Genomic DNA, 22,375 nt, shown 5'->3' with positions numbered 1-22,375 from the left:
GACAATGAGGTGGTGGATGGGACATGTTCAAAGCATGGAAGGACATGGCTAGAAGCTGTATTAGCATAAGGCACTTTGCAAGAAAAGCTGGTCTGTATAGGTAGTTTTAGCTGTGGTTATAGTATCTGGTTGTTATGCCAAGGTTGTGATAAACTGTTTTCTTTATGTATACACACACACACACACACACACACACACACACACACACACACGTACATCAGAATGTGATGGGAAAATGTATATAGGATGAATTTATTTCAATTTTATATTAAACATAAAAGTTTTTAATTCTTGAATATATATAAATATATATTTTATATGCATATATGTTTTAAAAGCAATGAAATAGTTGGAAAACATTTAATGTATTATATTTTAGCCATGTACATATATAGCCTAAATCTTAATCTTCTATTTTGAAAGCAAAATTATTACATGTCAAACTTTTTTTAAAATAATGTTTTTGATTCTGTACAGTCTTCATAATGAATTTTTGGTGCTATTTGAAGCATGTTTATAAGTTTAGGAAGAAATTTATATCTTGTAAATTAAAAAACAAAGTGCTTTCCTAATTCTTTATACCCTATGTAGTTTGGACTTAAACCTAGTTGACAAGTACTTAAGATGTAGATATGCTTCTCTGAATAAAGTGCTAATTTAGAAGATATTCTAAATCATTCTTTTTATGAACAAAACACTCATATTTGGTAAAGCAACAGTGACATCCAGTGACAACTCAGATTTATTCAAGGAATATTATTTAGATTTGCCATACAAGCAAAAGAAAAAGTTACTAAATATTAACCCGCACACTTTTTTCTCTTTTAAATGTTTTAAACTTTCTAAGAATATGTCCATATAAAAACATCATTGGATGAAAATAAAAACCAGTCAGTGATTTAGAGAATGAAAAGCTACAGACTGAGAGAAAATACTTGCAAAACATATATCTGATAAAGGGCTTGTATCCAAAATACACAAAGAACTCAGTATCATATGTCAAAAAGGAATTGCAAATTAAAACAAAAATGATAAACCACCACATACCTATTAGAAGGGCTAATTTTTTTTTAAAGGTTTATACTAAATGCTGGCAAGGATACAGAGCAACAGGAATTCTCATTTATTGTTTTTGGGAATACAAAATGTTACAGCCATATTGCTGCCAAAGTTTGGCAGTTTCTTACAAAGTTAAACATTGTCTTTATGATCCAGCAGTTGTACTCCTTGGTATTTACTGATATAAGGTGAAAACTTAGGTCCACACAAAAACTTGCACAAATATTTATAGCAGGTTTATGACTCAAAACTGAAAGCAATTAAAATGTCTTTCAGTATGTGAGTGGATTAAAAAAATGGTGATATATCCATACAAGGTTAAAGATTATGTGTATTCTGTTTGTTTACTACATATCACAAATTATTTTTTAAAATACTGTAGCCAGTTTTGCAAGAAAATGAAAGAGAATTTCATTTCCCCCATTGTGCTATAGCACTAGATATTACCAAATTTTAAAAGTTTGGTAAATCTGAAGACAAAGATATTATTTAATTATTGCTTTAATTTGCATTCCCTTGAGTGAGGTTGAAAACATTTTTTGTGATGCTGTTATATTTCTCCTGCAAATTTCCCAATGTATCAGTCAGGAAAATCTAGAATAGACTGTGGTTATATATTAAAGCAGAAACTTTAATGGCATAACACAGGAGAATTTTATTTCTCAATCATGTTACATGCCTAAAGTTGATTAGCAGCAAGCCCAGATCTGCTGTTGCCCAAGGGACTCAGACAAAAAAATGTTCTTCGATGTTGTATTTGAACCACCTGCAGTATTTGTTCCAAGGGAGCTTCCAAAGAAACAATTGTAAAGGAGGCATATCAGGTCATAGCAGCCTTAAGTTCCAAAAAATATTCATCACTTCTTTTTATACTAACTAGTCCCATAGCACCAATCTAACTATTAGTAGGACTGGGACACACAAGCAAGCTGTATTTGGTGAATATTTTATGACTACTAACCATGGCTACAACAACTACCATTTTCATAACTCGGTATTTGTCTTTTAAGTCAGTTTGCCAGAAGTATTTGTAGGAAATGTTAATAGTTAAGATATGCTTGTTTAGCCTATTATTTATTTGTCTTTAGCTATTTTGTGGTATCCTTTGCCTTACAAGAAAACTCTCCATTTTTCTACTCTTATTCTTGTAGAATATTTATTCATTTTCTTTATGTTTAAATATTTACCTCATTTGGCATTGATTTTTAAATAATGAAGTGTAAGAATCTGGCTTTTCTTCTCTCAGATGATTAATCAACCCCATCAACAACACTTATTAAATAAACAATCTATTTCTCACTGAATTAAAATATTTCCAATACATTAGGTTCCTTTATAGGGTTTATATATCTTTCAAAACTGCTTTTTATATATTCCATTAGTTACTGTCTGCTTTAGTATGACAATGCACTTTCTTTTGCGTACAATGTTTTCATACTCAAATTTAATATCTAGTAAAGCAAGACAGAACCTTGTCTTCCAATTCTTCTTAATAATTTTACTAGATATAATTCTTCTGAACTATAAAAACCTATTTAAAATCTAAGGTAAAATCAAATTTTTATGAAATTGCTTGAAAGTGTCACTTTTACAATCACTTTTATTCAGCTACGTGGTTTCTCCATTTTTGCAGGTCTTGAAAAAATTGTATGTTTTCCATTTTTGCTATTAAATTTATTTATAGGCATTTTATCATTTACTATTTATGTGCTTATTGTTTATTACCATATGATGGTATTTTTATTTCCATTTCTCAACTGTAATTGTTAGTAAAGATAAAAAAAACTATACTGACTTTTGTGTATCAACCCAAACAATCAGAAAATTTTCTTATTGATATACTCCCAGTTTCTTTAGTTTTCTAGGCATACGTCAAGTTATCTAGATCTAAGAGTAAGTTTCCCTCTCTTTAATAATGCATATACAGCTTGTTTTATTTTGTATTATCTCATCACATTATCTGGAACAACACTGTCCAACAGAACTTTCTGCAATAATGTAAACGTTTTAAACCTTCACTGCCAATAGGTAGCTACTAGGCACATGTGGCTAGTGCAGCTGTGGAACTGACTGTTCAATTTCATTTAATTTTAATTAATTTACATTTAAATTGGCACATATAACAGCAGCTACTGTATTGGAAAGTACAGATCTAAAATATGAAAAACAATTTTGAAAAATATAATAGGCATCCCTCTCTTCTTATTTTTAATTATCTCAGCATTTCACTATTTTATATGTTGTTTGTTGATTTGTGAGTGTGTGTGTGAATATTCTTCATCGTTTTTAAGTAGTTTCCTTCCATTCCTATTTCCTTAATAAAGTTGAGAAATTTAATTCAGGTTGGAAACAGAATTTTAGCAAATATTTTTTAGCATACTTTTTTTCTTTTTTTACATGTATATGTAATTACTTAAGATTGATGTCCTTATTTTGGACAAAACTTATACTTTTGCCTAAATCCTTTCTGTTTCTGGTGTTATTCTTTTCACAATATGGGAATTTATTTTTCTAAACAATGTATGTAGAAAGTTAATAGTGCTAAGCGAATTATTCTAGAGTTTCTTAAGATAATATTAAAGTTATGATAAATGCATAAAATGACATGAGAAACATTCCATTTTTCTATGATCTGGAATATTTCATATTACGTAGAGCTTTAATGTTTAGCTAGAGCTCAGTTGTAAAACATTAAAAGTCTTATAGCTCTATGAATGAGAGATTTCCAGATATCTTTCCAATTATTTTCTGTAATTGTTGATTATTATTCAGTGATTGCATTCTATGTTTTTGTAATCGTTTAAAATTTGATGTTGGAAACCATCTCTTTCTTCAAGATTTTCTAATTTATTGCCATAGTATTGCTCGTAATATTTTATAATTCCTTTGTTCTTTTACCCTCTTCTTTTTTTCTGAATTTATATCTATTTTATCAGTCTAAATATTTTATAATTTTGCTATCTCTTATAGATTTTTTGTCTTTCTCTTTTATAAGGAGAGAGAACAAATCTTTTGAGATGTTCAGGAGCCCTCTAGAAATCCCAAAGCTACTTCCAGGTCAAAAGACTTCATTTAGAATTTGATTTTGGGAAGTCTGCCAAAAATATCAAATGGTTTTGGACACTTTATCATGGATCATTATGAAACAATAATTATCTACTTAACTAAAGTGGCAAAAGATTTTAAAGGCAACTACAGGAGGTTACATAGTTATGAGCAGGCTTAACTCTTTTAATATTGAGAAAACTCAGTTTTCTTAAGTAATCAAAGACTTCATTAAGGCAACATGAAGCACAAAATTATTTTGATAAAACTCACAAGCTGGATCAGTTAAAAAAGTAATGCAATACCTTTCACAATCTTTTAACAGGAGCAGACCAATACTCCAAGAAAACTGTCCTTTTAGCAGATGGAAGAAAAGTGCATGAGTGTATTATTGATACTAAAGCTTATTGAAAAAAAACCTCTTAGAATAATAATTCAATTTTAGCCAACTTAACCACAGAAGGTAAAATTCTTTTCCTCCCTCTTCTCAACTTTCTATACCATTTGTCCTTTATTCACTTCTTTCTCTTTATAGAATAACCAGCTTTACTTTAGGACAAAAGACAAAAAAAAATTTCATTTTCCTTAAAAATGAGTCTCTATATTTCTTATTTTTCTTACTCAAAACATACCCTACTTCCTTGCATATTGAGATTTTTCCTTATTATTTCTAGTAGTTTTAATTACATATATTAACTAAAATCCTTAACCCTTACAAATCTCACTTTCTAATAAAAACTAAGAAGTAAACAATTGTGAACTGTCTCTTACACCAGCATTATTTAGATTACCAAATCTATCAGTATATCTTATGTCTAGAAATATACATTTCCTCATGGCACAGTTTTTCAATGATGCAGAAATCATGTTTACTAATAGACTCAAATATCTTTAGTTCCTCTGTAATAAGAGGTCAAAATTAGGTAAATATAGACTTGTTTGGCAATTAATGTTTTAGTATTGTATCTTATTTGGAAATGAATTTCCATCATTAATTTAACTTAGCAGAAGTCTAAGCATAGATGTCACAAGATTTGGGAAACTATTTTTAAATAAACATGCTATAATCTATAATTACTACTGAAAGATTCACCTAAAAACTAGTCTTTTCCTACTTACATCTATTTAAATCATTTGCTCCCAACATTTATGTTTGGATTACCTATGAAAACTTCATTAGACAATAGACAAAGTCAGTCATCATCCCAAGCTACTTTTCTTGCTGACAGATTTTGTAATAGAAATAACATGAATTTGTCTGGTAAACTCAGGTAAAATATTACAAGTCATTTATCTGCATTATATTTTATGCTGATAACTCTGAAGACATACCTATTTTAATTAAGCCAAACATAAACTAGCTTTTATTTATCAAAAATAATCCCAGATCATGTAAACTTGAAAAACATTTGGATTAGTTTCTATATTTCTGAGGTTAAGGAATAGTTAATTCATAAGAGTTTATTTTTTAGACAATCAGAGTGAATTTTATGAATTAGTTTTGGCAATACTATCTAGGGGTAGAGAAGAAAAATAATCACATGTACATAACATGCATCCATAGACATTTGTAAACACGCAGACAGACACAGAAACCCTATAGCTTCTGTTACAAAATTTAGCCATGAATCAGGTACACGCTAGCTTATAAATAATAGCTGAAACCAAATTGGTGGACAGAACAAGTTAATGTCACTTACTTCTGTGACTATAATATTTTACTAGTACTTGTGGAGAAGATTTTAAGACTTGTATTTGTCCTTGACAAGTAATCTTAAGGAAGCTATGGGTTAGATTTGGGGCAAGAGAGCTTTTATAGCAGTTTGTATTTTAAAAGTAATCTTTCCCCTCTTTTTTACCTTCAGTCTCAAGTGATTGTGGGCAGTGTTTTAGTTACCAGCTGAGGTGTTTACATTTCAAAGACATGGTAAGATTTACATCTTCAAGGGATAGAGAAAGAATGTAAATGTTCTCCTAGCAGTTTTAGTCCCTTTTGGATGGTTTTAGCAATCCCAGTAAAATGTAGTGGCACTGCCCTGTAATTAGAAAAGCAAATTGTAAAAATAACTCTCTGGACTCAGGGTCAAATGGGGCATCTTTAGGGTTAGGGATAGAAAAGGGGGTCATTTTGGTCACTATGGTCATGGAAATCATTAGCCCATTGGACCACAGCAACTTTGCACAGCAGAAGACCAGCCTCATCTAATGTTTTTCATTCACTGTGAGCCTTAGCACGATCACTGTGATGGAAGAATGGACACAGTGCCAGGCAGTAAATATCCAAGTGAGGAGAGAGAGGGCCCTGGTATGAATATAAATGGCTCTCAGGGCCTTTGCCTTCCCTCTCTTTCACCTTCCTCCTCTCTGGAGGCATTGATAACCTGTCAGCTTTTCCCTTAGAAGCAAGGACACCTCTTAAGGCATGTTTCTTACCCCTGCCCCATTCGGAAGAGGACCAACAGGGCTTGGAATCTGCGGTATCTGAGAAGAAGCAAGCCTACAGCCCAGGAGGATCTTTAAGAGAGTTATGGATTTTTTAAGGCCTTTAGAAGATAGCAGCCAGTTGAGATATTTTGGCAGCCCTGAGTAACAATTCAAAACCTTTTCCAAACAAACAAACATCTTACAATGGCCAATTAGCTCCCCTCTTTCCTTTCTGCTACATAATATCTTTAAGAAAGGCTTGAATTTCAGTTAAGGTAACATTTTTTGACCCCAGTTTCTATTTCTTGATTTTCTCCTGTTACCAGAATCTTATGTGTTGTTACTGGAAAAGTTGGGATGATGTCACTGTGAGCCCTCTTCATGGGTGGTGACTTTCCTTTTCAGAGGGTCCCAGTCGACCTCTCTGGGATTGGGGTCTGCCCCCACTTGCACAGTACACACATGGTCTCTGGAGAAAGCCTCTGGCTTCTAGAGGTAATACCAGAGTCTCGGCATGTTGGTACGCATGGCGTTGAACAACACCTAGAAGCCACGGGGTTTTGCATTTATCCAGATGCTGCTGTACCTCCTCAGGGTTCTTCAGAGTTGCTGGAACCAGATTTTCAGGACATTTGTATTTGTTCATTATTATTAAGAGCGACAGTAGTGAGTGAAATGACTGTAGGCCTCTGTTGTGTTTTCTTTCTGATGATGCGATTAGTTTCTGTCGTGAGGCTATTTCATTATTCCAGATTAGGACGTGTAGTCCAAGCATGACCCACTGACTCAGGGTTCACAGGTGGGGTTCTCCCATCCTTCTCTCCTATGGGAATCCTTTCCTCATGCCTTTTAGCTCAGAGCCTCTCCTTGGGCAGTGACAATAGCCTTTTGATTCAGTCAACCCCCCTTCACTCCCCTTGGTCTTGAGACATGGAGGACCCTAGTTAGTTAATTAAGGCTTTTATAAACAGTGGTCTGATTACCTTGGTTAGACCATATGGCCATGATCACACTGCTCTGGACTATTATGGTAGCCCTGACATTTTGGGTTGGATCCTGCATGTAACACTAAACAGAGACAATATGTGAAAGCACATAACAGCGGAAGAGCCCTCAGCAAGCAAAGCTCCTTCCCCAGATGGTATTGCCCAGCTGACTTACGCGTTTAGTAAACAAGTTGCAGGTATAGGGCATTCCCCTTTGTTAATTGCAAAGGTAATCTTGCAGTCCTGCTGACTACACCAGCTGTTCTGTGCAGGTCTCAGCCTATCAAAAGCCACTGTTGTGCCATAAGGTGGTCCCTTATGGTTCTTATTATGATTGCAAGATGCCCTTCAGCAATAACCATCAGGGAACTTTGAAAGAAAAAAGAGGTATACTGCTTACAAGTCCTGGATATTATGTGGCCACTTGGGACTACATCAACAAGGATCGACAGAGAGAAAGAGAGAGAACTGATCTGGGGTTCTGCTTTCATTGGGGTGGAAGGTGGGGGCCTAGGTTTACAGGGCTTGCTCTTTATTAGTGAATTTAAAACATGAGAGTGAGAATTTAAAGAGAGGAAAAAAAAACTGGTCCAAATGGTCAGTTATCAAAGTCAATCAAGATCTAAAGGAACCTCCATGGGGGAAGGCCACCTGGTTCTTTACCTAGTCATATGGCTGACAGTGTGTTTACTTGAGATAGCCATCTTTGAAGTGGATGCCTCTTTGAAGTGAATGCCCCTTTGAAGTGTTTGTGTTAGCAATCAAAGCTTAAGTCAGGCACTTGCATTACAAAAAAAAGCTGTCAGGGTTTACAGGACCGACACTTTGGTTCACTGATTCAGAAACAAGAAATAAAAAAGGAAATTTAGTAATAACTTGAAAAACAAACTGTATAAGTCACAGATGGCAAATTTCTAGTTATGTGAAAAGACGGGAAGACACAGTCCAGGCAAGAGCAAACAAAAAGCAAAGCTTCATTCTGTGATATATCACAGGAATTTCACAAGTAAGCAAGTTACTTAAGTATATAAGTAGGACTACTGCCTGTAGGAACCATGAAATAAGCACCCTAGTATATGAAGTACATGGTCTATGTACATGTATGGTCTCTGAAAAAGAAAATAATCAATTGAAAGTTCCATGAAGCAAATTAATTAAGTGGCATCTAAAACACTAGAAAATTAGATGAATGATGGAACATAAAGTGACCGGGATCTCTGCTAAAGACCCTGGATGAGATTGGATAATGGATTGAAATACCTGAAAGCTTTTTCCGAGTAGAAAGTTGACTGTTTTACTTCTAAAGAGAATAGAGGACAAAGGACTTATGTCCTATTTAAGGAATAGTTTCCTGGCAAAAATTATAAGCATAGAAAAGCATTATTGATAGAAACTGCAGATTTCTTTTCCCGCAGTTGTTCTGCAAAGGATAGGTGTCTGTACATCTAAAGCAGATTAACATTTGGCCTAGTGATACAGTGGTGTGAATGACACAGCTACAGTGTCCGTTTGATGCTATGGAACAAATACACAAGTTAGCTAATGGACAAGTCAACAACTCTTGGCCCTAATGTCGATCTTAGAAGGCATGGATCTAATTTCAGATTTTTATCATGGGGTGACCTGAGTCCTAGAAAAGTGATAAGACTGCCAAGTGAGTCTTGGGCTTAGGCACTGGACAGAGAAAACTGAGTCATAACTCAGCTCTACTAGATGAAAGATATCTATGTCTGAGACTAAATGGTCCAAGGTCTCAGACAGTGGGCTAAGAAGGCTTTTTAGAGAGTGAAACCTAGATTGATAGGTACAGCTAAAGCAGTTTTCACTTTATGCAGAAGGAAGGAACATACAAAAAAGGTCAGTAAGTCAGTTCCCTTTTTTAATCCCAAAAACTGCAAGATACTCAGCATTACTTAGAATATAAGGCTCAATTGGGGATTATGACATAACACTTCTAAAGAAAAGGCAATTCTTAGTTTATGAAGTACTTTTTAAGACAATATCAGGAATTTGTATTTTTTTCTGAAACAATTTGGGTAATGTCTTCACAAGTTTAGGACAGTGTATAGGAACTCCATGAGTACAGGCAGTAATTGTGTGCATTTTCTTTAGAAAACCTAAAAATGATAATAGAATCAACTTAGACTTTTTTTAAAAAAATTATGCACCCGCAGTTCTAAACAATCAGCGATCAAATACTCCTCCCAGAAAAAATATTTTGTTGGTCTAATATTAAACAATTTCTGCAATTATTGTTGAATTTTAATATTCCATATGCCAGTGGCAGACTGCATTTTTCAAAAACAGCTGCAATGATATTTCTAGTTCTATATGCTCTTCCAGTATTTTGTCACTCTCCCAACAAGAGTTGGAAACTTTCTCCCCTCTGCCTTTGTGTGGACTTTTGCGACTGCTTTGTTGAGTAGAATGCAGCAGAAGTGTGGTTAGGTCGTATGTAGCTCTTTCTTGTGATGCTTGCTTTTGGAACCCAACCACCCTTACTTTGAGGAAGCCAAGCAGTCACTTGCAGGGTTACATGGAGATGTTGCTGACAGCACTTGACCAAGATGGCCTTAATGCTCTTCTCAGCTGACTAAATTGTACACAGGTTTCTTCCTAGCTTCCTCACATTCCTCTTTTTAGAGTGCTTTCTTTAGAAAACTTGCAATTGTCTGTTCTTTCTCTGCCTTTTTGAAATGTAAATCTCCAGCCTCCTGCCAGTTTTACAGCCTAGGAAATAGGTGAAACCAACACCATGGATTTTTTTTTTTTTTTTTTTGCCAGTTTTGCACTACACAGTGGTGCCTCTTTCAAAGACTGAGTTACCTTGACACATAGATAGTATATGTTCTATAGCAGTTTTCCAGTAAGGGCAGTAAGTTGTTTTGTTCTAATAAACTTAATGCATTATGACAATTTTATGGAATAAAATGCATCTAGAAAAGTTGGCCAGAAGTTCCTGAGTGGAATAATAGTTATTTGCAATACCAGCACATGCAAATACAAAATTTCTCTGAAAAGATAAAAAATATGACAAAAAATATGCTAAACTAAAAAGACAAGACGCATTTGGAGAAGGGATCTCTAACCCATACAGCCAATAGGGGATTTTTTTTCCAGAATATATAATAAACATCTATTGTGTAAACAAGAACAAGACAGAACAGAAAATCAAACATTTTAAACTGTGAAAGGATATGAACAAGCATTTCTAAGGAGACTAAACCAGTAAACATTAACACTTCCTCACAAGAAATCTAAGAAATCAAATCAAATCAACAATAATACATCTTTTCTTACATATTAGCTTGGCAGAAATTGAAAATTCTGACAACACTTTTTGGAAAGCATTTAGAAGAATAAGTAAGTACTCTTACATAGTGCTGTGGAGTGGTAAGACTGCTTTGTAGAGTAACTTAATAATACCTTGTTAATTAAACTGCTTATTCTACAGTGATTTAATTCTTCCATACCCGAAGATACACCTACATTTATACAAGGTGTCATGTGTAAGAATGTTCACTGAAGCAAAAAGAAATGCAAGGAAACTAATCAATCTACTGCTCCTCAGTAGAGGAATCGAAAAAAATAATTGTATTTTTTAATAAATGGAATACTCTACGATAGCTAAAAGCAAAAGAAGTATATCCAAACATATATATTTCAGAACTATAATGATGTTGAAAAGAAAACTGCAAAAGAATAAATTGAGTCTAATACTATCTATGCAAATTAAAAAGAAGCAATTGTATAATTTATTTGTGTGAATATTATATACAGCAATGTACAGCATCAAAAATGGGAAAAATTCACTCAACATCAGGATATTGACTACTTCTGAAGAGGAAGACTGTGGAATGGACTGGAATTAAGGCTGCTTCAGACTAAGGTAAATCTGGATCCTTCTTCATTATGAATGGTAAAACTGTCCACAAAGTTTGACTATAACAAGCATCAGCAGAAGACATCCAAGATGAAGAAAGCCCCCTATCCATGTGCTATAAAGGATTGTTAATACGCACCGCAGATTATTTCCTTGTTTAGTGACATGTAGGTAACTGAGTCTGAGATACCACGCTAAAGTAAATGCATTATTCAGCTGTCATCCATTTTTGTGGAAGAAAAGGTAGACTCCTTGACTTTAAGATAAACGTGATAAATCTAGATTGATCTTTCATTCATGCATTTCATTACCTAAATTTTTTGAGAGAATGAAAACCAAGTATTGTCTTTATGCCTCATTGTTTAGTCTGACTTTGGTTATAATGAATGTCGCCTGGGTTCTAAATGACTTCCATATTGAAAGAGAAAAATGACTCTTGCCAAAGAAGTAGAAATAGATATTCTTCTCAGTCCAAGTGAGTTTTTGACAGGCATCCCACTTTCTAAGCTATCTAATGAATCACTGATATAATAATCAGACACAATCCTAATAGAACTCTGGGGGAAAAAAGTCATGCCATGAAAATACCTTTCCTGAATTGGTTCCGCTATTAATGCAACTGAATTTGCAACTGTGGTATTTCTGATTAACCTTGCTTTTCTGTGTGTGCAAGATGGGCAGCAGCTGTTTATCGCCATCTCCATGGGAATACAGAGGATGTGGATTTGTGATTGTTATTATGGTACCAATTAATCAAGCTTATTCTGCTTGCTTTCTAAAAACCGCTCCAACTTAAAACAAAACTCAATTTTAATTTATATTTTCCTTCTTTCTTGTTTCTTTCCATTCAACTCACTAAATTTTGAGAATCATGTTGACTGTGTGACAATTTTCTATTATTCTGCTGCTTTCTTTTGCCCCCTAAACATTTTCTCCAAGGCCAAACCTTTCCTCCAAGAATTCGGAGAAATCCTGCTACAGTTATGACTTTATCCAGCCAAAACCCACATGGTAATTCAGCAAAATTTGCCATGCCAATGGGGAAAATTGAGAAAGTTTTATGTATGACCTTAATTAAGAGGGCAAAAGCTATGTCATGTCCCTGAATACGTACCCTGATGAAAATGTACTAAAATGTAAGTTCCAAGAAAACAGGAATGTTTATCTGGTTTGTTTACTGCAGTAGTCTTAGTAGTGGCCTGCAGTAGAAGGTCAATAAATAGTTGGTAAATGGATGATTCAGAAAATGCTGTGCTTGTATCATAGGAAAGTAGGAGGCAGCAACACTTTATGATGAACATATGTTAAACTTAATATTTAAAATTATTAACCAAGTTAGAAACTACCATATAAATTATATTCTATCCTACTTAGACAAATATACTTTCATAAAGATGAAATTATAAGAAATGTTGTAAAGCCATAAATTTTATATGGCTAAAAGCTGACAGAATTCTAAGACATCACAGCTGAATTTTTACTGTGCATATTTGGGTGTTTGGTTAATTGGCCAGTGATGCTTAGACAAATAATAAACTAAATATATACATAACTTATAAGTATTTATATGTTTATTCCATACCATTGATCTTTCCTGCCTTCATTTCAGCAAAACTAATAATTATGTGACAATCAAGATATCACACAATTTTGTTATGCTTTTAATGCATACAATTGGAAATATTTAGTCCAAAGTGTAAATTAAATTAAATTTAAACTTAAAAATTTTTCATTTTTTAAAAAAAGTTTTTTCTTCTAAAACATTCAAATTTATCAAAATACAAAGTGCAAATTTTTAATGAATATCACAATTTAAAATAAAAATTCACATGACTGAAATTTTATTGTAATTTTAAAAATCTGACTGTATTATTGTTTTAAGAAAAGTAAAACTGTCAGCAGCTCTACTGTTTAGTGTTTATCTAATTGCCAGTGTAAAGAATTATTATGCTTCACATGTTATGTATACAGTTACATACAAAAAATTTTAGTTACATCAATTGTTTAATATACCAAACCATTCCTCACACTCCAAGAACAACTATTGCAGATACCTCACTAATTTGTGTGTTTCTTCAGAAAGAGACTTTGGAATTAAACAAGAAGTCAGGAAATGGACACTCAGCACGATTGAGAAAATAGTACCTAGCATCTAAGATCTTCTTGCTACCTGAGAGAAAGGATATGACAAGGTAATTATTTTGATTTTGTGTCTTAGCTGAGCATTTCTGTCCCTCAAATCCTATCTGTGCAAGGAAACAGAAAAATTAGGTAGCTTACAATGGAGAAGCCTGCAGACAACACCTTGGTCAAGTGATCAAAGTTAACATCTGTCATCTAATAAGACATGAGAACAAAACAGCCTCACTTCTCTAACAGTCCAAGAAGAGATTCATAACTGAATTATGAGAAATATCAGGCAATCCTAAATAAGGAGATTCTAAATTTGCTTGTAATCCTCAAAAGTATCAATAAAAGGAAACCATCTTAAAAAATGAGTTTTATCTGTAACATAATATGCAATAAACTCTAAAATACATGTTTTACATTTGAAAAAAGTTGAAGAATAGTACTTTGATTTTGGGGAAAAAAAATATATATATATATAATTTCCAGAATGGTAAAGAAACAGTTAACAGTTGCAGCCTCTGGGGGTTGAATCAGATGGAGAGTGAGAGAAAGCTACTCATCTTTCCCTCCTCTATTGTATGATTTATTTTTAAACTGAACAAACATTTTATTTAAATTTTTTAAATAAAGTAATTTATTTAATTTATTTGATTATTGTAAACTTTGTTTTTGTGTCAGAAAGTGGAAAATATCTCAGGCGAAATAAAACTACTGTTTTTAAGTTAGTCAACACAAGACTGATGGTAGATCATTATACCTGGGGTCTCATCCTGTCCTTGTCTTTAAGCAGCCATGGCTGTTCGGGCAAGGCACTTCTATTCCCTAGGATTTCATTACTCATCTTATTGGTGAGATTTCTGTTAACTCTAACCTTAAATATTCTTAAAATATAAATTAAGACTTACATACCATGTTGTCAACAGAGGGCAGTACTTAACCACAAGTAGTTCCGTGTTCTCTATGTGCAAGAAATGAATCATTTTCACAGAATTTGAAGGAAGATAATATTCAGAGTACCACGGTTTTACTCACTGTTCCTGAAAATTTGGATCAGATTCACAAGCACTTCAATCATTTCTTTGTCTCACAAAATTCAGTCTTTAATACGATAAAACATGATAAGAGAAAGAAAAATTTAAAGTGAGTTTAGTGATGACAGAAGAGGCCTTGTCAGTGGGACTCAGATTATCATTCCTCTCTTCTGATCCCTTGCACAGTGGATGTTAATGCAGTAGCATCCATTGGAGAGACTGCAGAAGAAGGATTACTACATGTTAGGGTTTACACTGTGTTCAGCTGCTTATTATTTGTAAATGTTAACCTATGGCCAACTGAATTAAGCTTTCCAATGTTCAGATTCCTTCATATTTACAATAGTAACAATAGCTACATTAGAGGATTGTTTATGGATCAAAATAATTATTTGTAAAAAGTATAACAGAACAGCAGGTAAATAGTTTTACTATTTAATGTTTACTATTATCATCTAATGTCATTATAGGTTACTAGTGTCATACCTATTTCCTTGTTTTAGTATAAGAGAGTCTAATAACAGAAGAAATACTGCATTTTATCCTTGAATATATTTGTATTTATGTATGTGAACATATATACATAATAGTATAAATATTCCTTTATTAAAAATGACTAACATTTTCTTTTATTGAACCAAATTTTGGATAATTTATACATACTTTAATTAATTAAAAAGAAACACCAGTTTAGCTTTTATCTCAATTCTAAGCATTTTAAAAGAGAAGAATCTGGGATACTAAATAAGAACTCTTACAGGTCAACAAGAGAAACACACACCAAACCATAAAAAAGAGCAAAGACCATAAATAGCAATTCACAAAAGAAAAAAGAAAAATGTTTAATGAGAAAATGAACATTTAACTTCAGTTTTACTCAATGGACTGCAAATTAAAACTTTTGCAATGTTTTGCCTGCAAAACTGACTGAGAAAAAGCTTTTAAAATGTCATTGAGGGAGTTGGTACATGGATACTAACATAGACTGAAGCTCAAGTGGTTAGAAACTGATATAAAAGAGTTTCAGAACTTCTGTTCTGAAATTTTTGAGAAATTAATCAAGAAGTGAAATGAATAACAAATTGTTATCTCATTTCAGTGTTAAATAATTGAATAATCAATGAAAACCTCCACAAGATAAACTAACACTTTTTTTTTTTTATAAATTAGAAAGAAGCAATAAACTCTCATATCCAGCTCCTGGAACAACTTCTTTCTAGGCAGCTTTAAAGGAGGTATTTTAAAAGGTGAGGTATTCTTTCTTTTGTTCGCTGTAATCCTCGTTCACTGAGTGAGAACTGTGATCGTTAGTAGCATTCAGTGTATGGCAGGCACTAAGATTAAAATTCTAAGACCAAGTTTTATCTGTCTTGTTCTTTGCTGTTTCCTTAAATCCTAGAACAGTGTTTGTCACATAGTTGGTGCTCAATAAATATGTCTGTGTGGTATATTTATGTGCTATTTTATTTTACACTTTGAAATTTTTCCCAAGAAATTTGTAAGTAAAAATATTTTAATAAAATTGTATAAACTTATGAGAAACAACTTTTTAAATTTCTAAAATAAAATGTATCTGTTAACAGTGTTTTTATGATTCTTACCAAAAATCTAGTCAACTCTGCCTGCCAACCATTCTTAGCTTTTGTAGCTGTGTCTTATATCATTGGACAAAGGGAGACAGATAACCATAAAACTACCATTGTAGTGAGCCTTTTTTTCCCTCGAGAATTCCAAATTGACACTGAACAATATTGCTTCTCTGGATTCTCTTAAAAAAGAATAGTGAAAACACAAACATATATTTAACTAAGAGATATAAAAATAAAATATTGTGAATATAAAATTGTTATCCAAACGCAGCTGAGATTACAGTCAAGGAGAGAGTAAGATAATAGCTGGTCTCTTTTACTTTGAAATTCTAGGTAGGATCTCATTATCTAATCAGCAAGTCTCTTTGAGGGTAGGATCAATTGGATTAGTTCCCTGAATCTAAAACAATAGGAATGGGGATGTAAGGATTATCCTCTCTGAGGCCAAACTTCCCTTAGCATTCCTAGTCAATAAGAGAGATACGTTTTGGTATAAGTAATTTTACCCCTTAAACCCAGTCAGTAAAGAGATGTAAATTAATATGTGCATGTTGGTAGTGGAGACTGGAGTAAAACTTTCCTATCCATACACACAATCTTTCTGGGAGGTTCAGAATGAAAGTTTGTTCTGTGAGAAGATAGATTTTTTCATGTAATTTGCCAGTGTCTTTCTTGGCTGTATAGGTAAACCTGTGGTTGGAAATAATTTTTGTCTGTGGGCCTATCAGATTATTCAGTGTGGTGATCTTCAAGTCACTGAGTCCCACTTTGGTTAAAGGAAGGATAGTCTGTCCTAGAGGATTGAGGACTTGCTGCAAATCAACTTGAAGGTAATAAAGACCCAACTTTCCTGGTTTACACCATGCTGTATTCACACACGTGGGCATCATACATCATATTGTCATCAGTGTAGTACTAATGATAATACTTAAGATAGACACTCTTATAAAAATGAGAGTTAACACTAAAAGTAATAAAGCTAGTTAAAATATTATAGATGGGATTAACAGTACAAGTAATATAAATTAGAAGGCTGATTAAAAATAATGGTATTACAAAATAATTAAAATAAAAGAACCATAAAACTAAAAGCCTAAAACAAGTTTTAAATATAGGAAATAAATAGAAAGAAAGCAATTAAAATCTAGAAGATTAAAGAATAAAGCACAAAGTTGTTAAAAGTATAAGCTTCAAGGCTTAACATTCCAATGCAGAAGCAAGCAAGGTAGAAACCACAGAAGTCAAGATTACTCCTTTCCATTGTTCTCCAAGGTTGGACTTTTCTTTGAAGGGGCTCTCCAGGCAGATATCCTAAAGAGAGTGTTTACTGAAACTCAGGTGAGCTCCACAGTGTTCCCTCAGGAATAGGGTCCTTAATGTATTCTCAGCATTCTTGCTTTTCCTTTCCATGGCCTTTTCTCACTTTGTTTGTGATCACCCAGCCAAGGTTTTATGCATCTTTAATGATCCCAACCATACTGTAATGAAATAGGGATCCACTTTGGTCTTAAAAAATGTAGTGAGACAACAATTATGAGTATCATAAATGTTAAGCTCAAGGACTCTGGAGTTCGACTTACTATTTATAAGTTATTTAAACACTCTTGTGGGCTATCATAGAGCTGTTAATGAAAATCACAGGAGTTCACTGAGTTAAAATTCTTTGAATAACAGACTAGCTATTTAAAAGACTGTATGTTGAACAGACAAATTCATTCTTCATTATTGGTGCATTTCATACATGGTGCATTTCATTCATACCTGGGATAACAGATGGGCAAATTGAGACTTTTTCTCACTGCTTATCAAATAGCATCTCACAGGAGTTATATTTTCCATCTAGACTTTTTTCTCTCTTAGGGAAGTTCCCAGAAAGGATAAAAAAGCAAGCTGAGCAAGAAGGCTCTGTCCAGATTTTCATCTTCCACATAGAGTTAGGGAGAGACAGGAAGAAACAAGAGATTTTTATCTGCTGTCTAATGTTCTGTTATTATTACATATTCTAAATGATTTTTTTATTTAAATGTTTAGAATCAAGAAAAAGTACAAGGAATAAAAACCAAAAACCCAATAATGATCATCTACAATTAAGAAATGCTAACATTTCCATTATATTTTCTATGTATTTTATCTAAAACTGTTTATATTATGCCACATACTATTTTATATACAGTATAGTGTTATGTAGAACTTTTACACAGAAGATATAAAATATTGCAAATATAGTTGAAGTTCATACTATTCTTTATAGCCTTTCCTGGTTGCATTCCTCTCATTTTTTTTCCAGAGCAACCAACTAACATAGATGTGTGTCCTTTTACTCCATACATATCTTTATTTAATATATAATATTTTTGTGTGTATTTCCAAAGTTAGTTAAGTGACATTGTTCTTGATTTTGCATTTTTTTACTCACTGATTAATTTGTTAGTTTTGGTCATGTTTATACATATTCATGAATACCTCTTTTCTGAACAGTATTCTATCAAATGATTATACCACAGTGTATGTATGCATTTTGATTGATTTTTAAATTGTTTTCAATTTTCCATTTTTACAAAAAATATTGCACTTGATATTGCACAGGTATCTTCTGATATACAAATACAGTTTGTAAATATTTTTTAGAATAATAGAGGTAGGTTTATGAGTTAAAGATTATGCATAATTTCAAAATTACAATGTGGCCTTGGGAAATTTTTTTTCTCTTTCACTAAGAAGGACAATAGATACTTATTATTATGGCTATGGGAACATACAAAAGGTAACAGAGAAGTAGTGCGGCCTAGCAGTTAAGACTGCTCAGAATCTAAACTATCTGGATTCAAATCTTGTTCTTATTTATTATCTGTTTAAACTTACACAAGCAGCCAGAAAGAGAAAGAAAAATACCATATGAGATCGCTCATATGTGGAATCTAAAGACTCATGGACAGAGAATACAGACTTGTGGTTACCAGGGGGGTAGAGGGTGGGAAGGGATAGACTGGGATTTCAAAATTGTAGAATAGATAAACAAGATTACACTGTATAGCACAGGGAAATATACACAAAATGTTATGATAAATCACAGAGAAAAAAAAAACTTATACAAGCGACTTAACCATTTAGCTTCATCTCTAAATGGGGAAATAATATTTCCTGTCTCATGATGATCTTTATAAATAACACACTTACAATAATGTCTGGCACTAAGTAAGCCTTCAACAAACATTATTATTGTCATGTTTGTCATTCATATTATTGTTTTTATATGCTTAGCTATATTATCCTTACCATTGATCAAGGAGTGAGAAGGACTAAAAGGTTTTGAACATCGGAGGTAATTCTCCAGGACTTTTAGTCCAGTTCTCTCATGCAATGTCAGGATGTCCTTTGAACTGCTTCCACATTTCTTCCTTCTCCCTCCCTCCTTACTTCTGGAATGGGCACACTCCTTATTGTCAAGTAGCTCATCCTATCATTGTGAACTACGATTGGTAGGAAAATTATCCTGATTATAAGCTAAAAACTGTGTCCCCAGTATTTTCATCCACCTAGTCATTCTCTCTGAAGGAAAACAGATTATATTTACTCTTTTCCACATAACTGTGTCCTAAATACTTTAATATAACATGCATTATGACTCTTCCTACCCTCTAGGCTTTTTCTTCCTAAAGTTAAATACCCTAGATTGCTTCAACATTTTTGGAGACATTTATATATATATATATATATATATATATATATATATATATATAATTTTTTTAACGTATCTAAATGTGTACACTTCAAATAACATGGTTTTATCTCACTCCTCTGAATTCTCTGCTTTGACAATTTCTCTCCTAAGATTTGGTCCAGATTTGAGAGCAAAATACTACAAGTTTGAAGAGAACATTACTTTTCTTATGCTAGAGAATGAAGATCAGTTATTGTGACCTAGGATTGTACAATACGCTTTTAACAAATGTGTCACTTTTATAGAACTTATTTCACAGAAATAAATATATAAGAAACCCATATTATTCAGGGGGGAAGGTATAGCTCAGTGGTAAAGTGTGCGCTTAGTATGCAAAGGGTCCCGGGTTCATTCCCCAGTACCTCCATTAAAAAATAAATAAAATAAATAAACCTAATTACCTCCCAAAAATAAATAAATAAAAAGAAACCCCTATTATTCATCATTGAAAAGCAAAATGGTCTACTTCTTTGTTCATGTATTAGAGACACAGGTATAATTCCCAAGTTTTCACAGAAGGAGGTAGACAAACTAAAAAAGATTAGGAAAAAAGCACATAATTGAAGTGAAATTTCAAAGTAGTATCACCATGCCACCTAATAGAATATCTGATTCTAGAAAACTATAAAGAAATAGCTAGGAACTCAACTCATTTTATTTTCTCTGTTTGACACATTATATCTATTTTTAAAATATGAATATGCAGCAATAATTTATTGTGAAATGCAATGTCTAAACACAGATGATAAAGATTACCCTTTTTCCTACTCTGTTAGTTAATATGTTTTGCCTGATGAAGGAAAATCACTCAAAATGTCCGCCTGTTAATAATGCAAATTATCACTGAGATTCCTGTGGTGACTCTCCTGAAAGGGCTGAGAAATCCTTAGTCATGACTTCATGGTCCCACATGTTACCACTACGTCTTAATAATCATTCTTTTTTTCAACTGGGGAGGAAATATCTTATTAATAGGAATATGAGTTAGATAAACAAAGATAACATAATGATTTCAGCAGTCATGTTTGCTGAGTTTGTCTGCATTTATTTTGAGTTCCCTGTGAAAATTTAATCTAATTTGAGAAGAACTTGTTTTCCTACAGTTGGAGGCAGCTTGCTTGTGACCATAAAACTTCTGAAAACCCTTTTGTTACTACTATATCACTTAACAAGAATTTACTTTCATCTGCAACATATTTCAAATTGTTGGTTGTTTAATTTCGTTTATACTGCTGCTTAACATCAGTAAATTTCCAGAGAGAATTCCCCCCAAATTACTTCATATCCTGCAATGAATTTCATGAAATGAAAAAGAAGACAGGACACCAGGGAGACTGAGATCATGGGGTCCAAGGGTCTAATTTAGTTCAGTGTCTAAAATAACATAACATAATAATATATATGCTGTTAAGATAACATATCTTTAAAGGAATAAGGTAAGGTAGTAGGGAGTATATGGTTTACTTCTGCCTAAGTTATGCTTGATAGCAAACTACCCCCAAATCTACAAGGTTTTTATCAAGAAAGGATTTATTTTGTCACCTTTGTGAGTCATCTTTATTGGTTCTCCATTTCTTTTTTATTGTGATCCAATTTTAAAGAGTAACCTTTATATGAGGCAAGCATTATCTGGCAGAGAAAATGAAAAATAATTATAGAACCATAAAACTCATAAACTTCTCATAAATCTCATAAAAATCTATTTAGCTGTGGCTTATATTTTTTTTATCTGCTCATCCTATTAGCCAAAGCTAGTAATGTAGCAAAAACTTGAAGTCAATGTGGAAGGAAATAACTCTTCTCACTGGTGACCCAGAGGAAAGGGTAGCAAAAATGTTTGAACAAATGATATAATCTACCACAGAGAGGAGTCAGAAAAGAAGCTAAGTATTCTCTTTCTTCATGATATAGATCCAGTTGTCCCTGCTTCCCTATGAATGGATTGTTTTTTGGAAACTTCCACTTAGAAATTAAGAAAACTAAGCCAAGTGTAAAAAAAATGCATATATCTGAAGATAAATTAATCATACAGATACTCTGACTTTAAACTCATACTAAATACCATTAGAGCATGTCAGTATTGTTAAAATGAACATGATACTAAATTTGGCTAAAAATGAGGCAGCTGGACTGTAGCTGGTTGTATTTTGGTTTACAAGCACATGATATGTTTTGTTCATTTACTTTTGTCCTTACTCTTTACCCTGGGCAGATAAAGCTAAGAGCAAAGAACAGAGGCTTTGTGTGACTTGCTGAATATATGTCTTAACCCAAAGGAGAGAAAATATTCTTGAAATCTATGGCCTTAAATTGTGAGAACTAGGATCTAAAGCAGGAACATATTTTTAATTACAAAATCTTGGTCAAATGTTAATAGACATGACCAGACAATGTGCCTGTCTCTCAGCAGAGGACAGTCAGGGCAGAGTGCAGCAAGTGGTCCCCATGTCCATCCCAAGGGTTCAAGTGCCCTAGGGAGAAGAGAAGGAGTGAGGGCAGGGAACATT

General features: G+C 33.1%; 1 protein-coding gene across 3 annotated transcripts in view; it reads left to right on the top strand.

The window, feature by feature from the left end:
• The window catches only part of TFPI (tissue factor pathway inhibitor), a 125,249-nt gene that overhangs the window by 44,678 nt on the left and 58,196 nt on the right, over window positions 1-22,375 (top strand). For all 3 annotated transcript variants that reach the window (XR_004189990.2, XM_006209999.4, XM_031678285.2), the window contains 3 exons: window positions 4,430-4,567; window positions 11,295-11,403; window positions 13,477-13,589. The gene's annotated coding sequence lies outside the window, so the exon portion shown is untranslated. The remainder of the gene's footprint in view (window positions 1-4,429; window positions 4,568-11,294; window positions 11,404-13,476; window positions 13,590-22,375) is intronic.

Source organism: Vicugna pacos, chromosome 5 (assembly GCF_048564905.1).
Source record: "Vicugna pacos chromosome 5, VicPac4, whole genome shotgun sequence".
NCBI lineage: Eukaryota > Metazoa > Chordata > Mammalia > Artiodactyla > Camelidae > Vicugna > Vicugna pacos.
Note: the sequence above shows the minus strand (reverse complement) of the source record. Positions and strands in the feature narration are given on the sequence as shown.